Source organism: Melopsittacus undulatus, chromosome Z (genome assembly GCF_012275295.1).
Source record: "Melopsittacus undulatus isolate bMelUnd1 chromosome Z, bMelUnd1.mat.Z, whole genome shotgun sequence".
In the NCBI taxonomy this organism is placed as follows: Eukaryota; Metazoa; Chordata; class Aves; order Psittaciformes; family Psittaculidae; genus Melopsittacus; species Melopsittacus undulatus.
In genome coordinates this window covers 39,972,208-39,980,747 of record NC_047557.1, presented here as the reverse complement: position 1 = coordinate 39,980,747, position 8,540 = coordinate 39,972,208, and positions in this window count along the sequence as shown.

Below are 8,540 nucleotides of genomic sequence, written 5' to 3'. Positions count from 1 at the left end.
GTTAAGGACAGAATATTAAAAATCTATACATTTTAATAGATCTGGAGCACCACACATATCTAAGAACCTGCCTTGCACAGTTACATTTTCATGCTTAGTATCTGCTTCAGTCTTTCAAAAATTACTGATAAACACTCGCATAGAGACTGACTCTTTAGCTAATTTAAGACAATATTCTGCTTCCTCAGTTCCTCTAACATATTACTTCCGTATGTGGTCCCATTTTGAGGATGCATAGGCTGCAGGAGTATCTTACCTGTACAGCGAGTGTATCGGTGCAGTGTTTCCGTACAGTCTGCCTAAAAAAGGGTCTGACTGGCTAACTAACTATCCAACCGCAACTTCTTGTTTTCTCATAGGTTTTCTGCTCTTCTCAGTAGCACAGTGTAATTCCCCACTGTGTTCTTGAGGAGGAGAAGTGCTGAAGGTGACTTTAGCTAACTTGGAATCAGCAAAAGCTCTTTGATATCACTTGTGCACTCTACTTTCCCATTAGAATTGCCACACCCCATTAGTTCTCAAAGCCTGAATCTTTGTAGTCTCAGACGTACAAATTTCAGGTTTCATCCTGCTATTCTGTCACATGGCAAGTGCAATCTGATGAATATCATGTTAGCCATTACTTTACCAGCTGCCCTTTAGGTTCATCAAGAGCATTAACCTAACTGCTGCCATTCTACCCAGAAAGGTTATGCTTTTCAGCCTCTGTATTTTATAGCTCTGTCCAGCAAGGAGTGAGAGCCTCAGCTCCTGAAATGGGGTTCCGCTAGGCAGACCAGCCCCAAAAAAGCGGACTTATTTTTCAACTTGGTACATTTCATAGTTACCATCCATCCCCTTCCAGAGGTCTCAACTGCAGTGACCTTAGGTCACAATTACCTAACTACAGGACATCTGGCAGACAGGTTCTTGTCTGTTGCATCCAACAAAGAAGTCCCTGTTTGCCATCCAGTCTTACGGACACTTAAAACCTATCTTCAAGTTATTATCAACATGACAGGTGATTTTTTGGAGTTGCTCAATGTGGCTGTATGTGTGACTACAAGAAACCTGGTACTTTGCCAGTAATCCAAAATAATTCAGGTTATGAAGAACATACATGCATGTTCATCCCTTAATATGTGATGTATGCCATCCCTCTTATAACCCAAATCACAAATGAGGGTAGGTGGGATATGTGCATGGCCTGTAGATACTCCTTCAGCCAAAGTTTCTCCATGCATGTGTTAGTAACTTCATGGACAACACATCACAAACTACCATTTCACTGCCTTTCACAGCCTGGGTCACTGAACTTATTTTTTACATTTTAGATAACACAGTAAAACTGTACATGTTTCAGGTTTGTGCATTATTGAATTCAGAGTTTTTAAATAAATGTTTACAGTTTGAAAGCAGAAGCTATAAGGAAAAGTAGCATCAAGATTTTTGCTCTAACATTATTTATGTGAAATGCAAGTAAAGTCTATAATAGGTCAAGAGGAGACGGGTTTCTTCTCTGTAATAGATCAGACCTGGAAATCTAACACAAGCCTTTATTCAGTAAGTTGCCTGATGTCACAATTGTATTTAGTTTATCTGCAGTACTTGAAAAGTCACACTCACAAGGAAATGTGTCAGTGAATGATAAGGGACAGAGGTATTAGAATAAATGATTCCCACAGGAAAGTTCATTATGTAAAATATAGGCAGAGTGCCAGTGGCCTCATAGTTCTAGCACTAACACACCAAAATGACTTACATCTCAAGCTTTGTGCAGCTCTAATGAATACTGTGGTAAAATGCTTTACCACCTTAGACTTTTCATATATCTGTGTCTCATTATGACCTCTTCCTTCTACCACTATTGAGTCCTCTGTCAGACCTGGAAATGTCTTCTGATCAACCCTTTTAAAACAAATTTCAAGTTTCTGAATGCCACCACATCAGTGTGTTTTGCCTACCGAAAGTAGCGGAAAGCAGCTCTTGCAAAATCAGAATGAGTCAGGAGCATGGACACAGGTCCTGGGAACATGCCATAAGCTGCATTCACAATGGTTTGATTTGTTGACTATAGATTTTAAGATTGCTGTTGGACAGAGTGAAAGGTGTGCTGGAATGAAGTATTTCCAGAAACTGAAAGACCATGGTTCTGAATAGAAGTGACAGACTTGATTATAGCTGAATTTAATACATCCCTGCCAAGGAATAAGGGGAAAAAAATCACTTTTGCATATAAGGCCATAATTTTAAAAAGTTCTCTTTAGTTTACACTAAAAACAATTTCAGAAAGCCAGCTGTATCCTGAGCTGTATCAAAAGGAGTGTGACCAGCAGGCTGAGGGAGGTAATTATCCCCCCAACTGCAGTAGAGGGTTCAGCTCTGGGCCTCTCAACACAAGAAGGGCATGGACTTGCTGGAGTTGGTCCAGAGGAGGGCCACAAAGATGATTAGGGGGCTGGAGCATCTCTCCTATGGAGAAAGGCTGAGTGTTGTGCTTGTTCAGCCTGAAGAAGGCTCCAGAGAGACCCTATAGAAATCTTACAGTACCTAAAGGGGGCCTACGGGAGAAATGAGGAATGCCACTTACCAGTGAGTGTAGCGAGAGGATGAGTGGTAACAGTTTTAAAATGAAACAGGCTAGATATAGACCAGAAATTACAAGAAGCTCTTTACTGTGAAGGTGGTGAGGTGCTGGCACAAGTTGGCCAGAGATGCTGTGGATGCCGCATCCCTGGCAGTGTTCAAGGCCAGGCTGGACAGGACTTTGAGCAGTCTGGTCTAGTGGAAGGTCTCATGGCAGGGAGCTGAAATTGGACGATCTGTAAGGTCCCTTCCAACCCAAACCATTCTCTGATTCTGCAATTCTATGATAATTTAATAGTGGGAATACATGTAAATTTAGAAGTGGTAGGTCAACACAAGAGAAACAAAAAAGTAGCTGTAATTCTAAAATGGCATGGTTCAAATATTTTACATGCAATATTATAGGACAAAGGCCTCATTCTTCCATGCTTGTGCGTTAAAATTAGTGTTCCCCTTTCAGATCCCTTTTAGTCAAACCCAGGCTAGGACCAGAATTGCATTAATCGACAGCAGACCTTCAAACTGAGTTGTGGAGCTTATTAACAGGAGCTTGACAATGGTAGAGTCTACTGAGCAGTGGCTTTGTGCCCTTTAATGAAAACCATTTTTTGTAATTTTTGATAATCCAATTCCCTCACAGCTGATTTTTTTTTCCACTAGAGGATTTAAGCTATTTTCCTCCCAGAATAAACCAACATAGACAGGAGTTGGCATAACTGCTGACATTATCAGAAGCCCTAATATTTTCCATACAAAATAATCAATGTATATTTTAGTAACTTCTATGTGTCTATTTTGATTTTTTAAGGCAAACTTTCTTTGACATATCATGTCTAATTCTTCTTGAATATTTACTTCAAATATTTTGAGCAACTTTATTACTAACTTCCCAGATTATTTTTCTTCACTTGTTTCAAATAATGGAATCCAAAAGCCTGTCTTCATTAATGTTTCTCAGTCTTGCGATAATTCAAATGGGTAAACAATTATCTGCTCTATTTCCACTGCCTGGTTTGCAGATCTCCACATGGTGAATATTTGATCTTAAATGCATCAATGGTCTTTTAGAGAACAGGCTGTATATTTATAAAAGGCAGCATTCACCTTTCAAAAATCTGTTTACAGCTATTGAACTGTACTGCAAACTCTAGGCCTTTCCCTTTCATCTTAATACTGTCAACCACATTAATTCATGCTTACCACTTTCTATGTAACTCACATAGTAAAGGCAGGATTTTAACCCTTTTCCCAATATTTTATGTGGTTTTCATTCAGTGATCATAAACACGATATTTTTTAAAATACCTGCAGGGATGGTCACTCAAACCACTTCCCTGGGCAGCCTGTTCCAATGTTTGACAACCCTTTTGGTGAATAAATTTTCCCAACATCCAATCTAAACCTCCCCTGGCACAACTTGAGGCTGTTACTTCTTGTCCTGTCACTTGTCTGGGAAAAGAGACCAACCCCACCTCACTACAACCTCCTTTCAGGTAGCTGTAGAGAGTCATAAGGTCCCCCCAGGCCTTCTCTTCTCTATAATAAACAACCCCAGTTCCCTGCATTTATTATAGTCAAAAGAGTTCCTGGAATTAATTTATGTACCTGATACTTCAAATGTGCCACTTGACCAAAGCCAGGAAAAATTAGGAGTGACATGTGGAATAAAAATAAGCACAGAGTACTGCAAAGAAAAACCACAATTTTAAATTAAACTGATTATTGATTATTACATCAAGAAAAAGAGATTCCATAACAACACAGATTGGCCTAAAGGTTCATCTTGACTTAATAGCAAAGGGAACGGAAAGCTTTTAAGGATAAGTGATGCAAAAAAGGCAAATGTTTTACAGTACATTAAAGTATATTAGCAATATTAGAGGTCCTTTGTGGTTTTAAATCAAATAGGAGAACACAAGGATGAAGAAATTACGCAGCAAGCATATCAGATGCTGTCATCTGGTATATGCCTGAAGAGAACATAGTGAGCTGCTGCCACATGGGTGTGATTAACTATTCCTAACCCATTAGTAACTAGGGATAATTGTGAATAATACTGTGCAGGAATTAAAACAGGCCCAGATAACTTGCAGCCAAAACTTCTGAGGAGGTCTTGTTCTATTTAATGTAAAATTTTAATAAAGCATGAACTCTAAAAGAAATACCAGAAGATTGTTACAGTTCTGCTGTTGTGCTACCGTCAGCTGTAGTTTGATTAATCAAACACAGCCATCAGACCACACAAGTAACCACCTGATAAATTTTCAAAAACATTCAAAACCTGAATGTTCCTGAATGCTTTACCATAAACTGAAGAACAGCACAAGAAGTGATACAATCAGGCTGCCTCTTCCAACTCTGCTACAGTTGCAGTGTGATCCAGTCAAAATGGATCCACTGCTTGTCTTGCCTTTCAGATAGGGGTTGTGGAGCAGGAGGAGCAAAAACAGTCCATCTGCACAGGCTTTTCTGGGAGGTAATGCATTATTCTAAGTGAAGTTTAGGGTTAGGGTTAGATAATACAAAAATGCAAAACTTTAGTGTATTCACCAGCAACAGGAACATGTATTTTTTTCTGAAACATCTTTCAATATATTTTATAAGTCTCTCTTTGAAGCTGCGGTTATTTAATGTGTTTTCATGAGCACCATAAAATACTTGAACATGACAGAATTTAAAGACTGCTGTTAGGCCTCATCACCATAGGAAGAGATGGTGGGTTTAAATCTTTCACAGATAATGAAACATTTATGTAACATTAATTCTATTTAGTATTAATTCTATCTAGTAGTTTTAATTGTAAAAATATGGGATTTCTTTCCTCATAAAACAGGAATGCAGGCTTGTAGTTAAAAGTGCATTAGCTCCTTTAATCCTACACACCATAAGACTTTACAAAACAACATTAGCAAGTCTTAACAGCAGCACACATGTGGAGTTAGGAAAATTATACTACGTGGTCAAATCTTTACAGTCTAAGAGAGGAGTTTTTCTCTTATCCTTCCTCTTACATAAACAACAATCTGAAAATTCCTTTGCTTCCCCATTTGCTTATTTTGCTTTATGTCTTTTTTATTTCTCTCAAGAGATAAGACACACCAGCAATTTCATTTTATTCTCATCAGGTTTGGTTGTAAGCAGTATTAGTACAGTGGGTAACATCACACTGAAAAGATGAGATTAGCCTACCACGCAGTTAAATTAGCAAAACTTGGCTATGATAAATCTCAGGTATCTGTTAGAAAGAAACATGAGTTGCCACTGCTATTGGTTGTTCTCAAAGTATTTCTACTGCAAGGACCTGTTAGTGTCTTTTGAGAATTAGACTAATTTGTGATTTTTATCCAATTGCTTGCTCCCTTTCTAGCTGCTGCTTTAATTAGCATCCTTTAGTCCAGGCTTTTCTGTTGAAGGGTAAGAGTATATATAATGTGTACTTGAAGGTGGTTGACTCTGGGATATTTTTCACTGCACCAGTACTTGGGGTCATTGAACCTATCAAACTTGTTTGCGCCAGTAAGAAAATTTCTCTGGATCTATTCCTTTTAAGGAGTGCCGCTACTGTGAGTTACTGAGCAATGACATGCACAAAGTACACAGCTTGGCAAAGAAAATAAACAAGTTAGCTGGAAACTTTATCACTGTGTAAAATAACAAAACAAACAGGAACTCAACTACTCACCCTAAAGAGAAAGCCACACATGACTGTTATTGCAAAATTGAGTTTATTTTAATCTCCCAATTTTGAAATATGCATAACATTTGGGGTCTGTTTCTCTTTGAATCTCTGTATCCTACAAAGCTACTTAATCCTAAGAAAAGTGGATATAAACCACTACCAAATAAAAATCCATTTCCATTTTTCACAAATTAAAACAGCCATGCTCTATGCAGGCCCAGAAAAAGCAACAATTTCTCATTTTTACATAGTTTTTGAGTGAATGACAGCAGAAGTCCCAATGCTCTTCTACCACTGCTGTTGTTCTGTAGTAGGGAAGAAGATATTCTTATATAGAAAGAGTTAAGGAAAAGCATATATGTAGTTTAGGAATAAAACTGAAATATCAAGTCTTCTGCCTTGAAGTTCTCTCTCCATATCAGCAATACCCCAAAAGCCACTGCAAGCCATTGAAATAAAACTACTTTTAACAACAGAGAAACTGAAGTTACTTCCCTCATTGAACCTACATTTATACAGTTTTGGACATGTTCTTCCTAAAGCATAATCTGCCCTGCTTCTGTAGAATTTATTACACTTACTGCCATTTTAATTCAAGCTACTACTTCCATGTAAAGCACATAATAAAATATATCATTCTGAAATATCTAAAAGTTTCTCCTACTGCAGCTGCTTTTCAGGTTCCTAACTATCTAAAACCACAATATCCACTCTCTTCCTGGTTGTTACAGAGCAGTATTTCTTGGGTATTTTTCAGTTGGTACCCTCCTGATTTGAAAATGACGTTCATTTGCAAGGAAGCATAACAACAATGAAAATGTGATAAGGAGAAGAGAGCAATGTATGATTATGAGTGTCTTTGGTGAAAGTAGAAGAAAGAGGGAGGAACCTGTACCTGATTTATGATGTTGTTACAAGACAGCCACTGAATATTACTTCTGAGTATCCTCTATGAGGTCAAATATAACTACCCCAATTAACAAAAAGAAGTGATTTAAAACTTTTCCCAGTTGCATGCAAGCACAACCTTTTCAGCTGCTTTTTAGCAATATGCACATGTCAGTCTATCAGATGGTTGAGTTCTAGGCATTTTTATATCACGCCACATTTTTTGAAATCTCAAACCTACTCTTAGCAAACCATACATGTTTTTAGCTGAGGCCAGAATTTTCACCACTGACGGTTATTTATATTGTAATAAGCTCTCAAGAAAAACCGTACAGACACCAGCCTTTTACAAGCCTCTTCGGTTTTGGCAGCCTTCTCAAGATCACTAGGAGTTCATATGCCTGCATCTGCAGGAGTGGGTATATCTGATAAATGCCAATCAGGCAGTAGAGTTAAAGGGGAATGTGCTGGGAGCTAATAACTAAATACCATTAGATCTTAAAGCTCTGCATAGCCTTAGAGTGTAGCTTTTCATAAAGCCTAGAGGCTGTTACAGACAAAAGTGGTTTCAAGGTATTTTGAGTAGTTTTATTTCTTTTCAGCTGCACTAATAGAGATGTAGCAGCATTTTTGATAAACAAAGCCCTCAGGAGCCTCTAGCAGAAAATACTGATAGCCTTGTAATCTGCACAATTCTATTACTCAGCTACTGGATAATCAAACCATAAGCAGTGCAGGTTTATTCAAGAAAGCAAAAAGTGAGCTAGAAGAAATAGTATTGGCGATTGGAAGAAAGCTTATGCATACCACATAAATGTTAGTTCCAGGAATAAATGGCCCAAAGGATTGCCTACATTATATTGACTTGCTCTCAGACGAAGAAATAGATGAAATTCAGTGTAATATGTTGGGAAGAGTTCTTCAGCCTGTTAAAAAATTGTACAGGTTTGGAACTCCACAGTCACTGAGAAATTGTTTAGAATGTGACTGTGTGATGGCACACAAAAAAACCCTAATCTAGAACCCTAGTCCTGCTACCCATAAGAGATGGAATCTGTGTAGCTTCCTTTTTCCGTTCCCTTCCTTTGGCTGCTGCATTATGATGATTTTTTTGTTGTTGTTGTGGTTGCAAAATCACTGAGGAGGGAAATAGGGCTCTCCTCCATTGAAAAAGCATTTCTGTTGATTCTTCTTAAGTGAGCTGATGTACTCCTGCAGAACCATAGAGGAAAAATAAGCATCTCTTGGTGCTTATTTCTGCTTTTGAATAATGCTAATAAAGATTAGAGATATAGAGTAAGAATAAATTTGGACTTCGTTTTTTTTTTTTCCCTTGAAGAGCCAACCCTAATTTATGAACAGAGATACGTTGTGAATTTTCAAATTTGTTAGGGTAGTGGGAATTGTA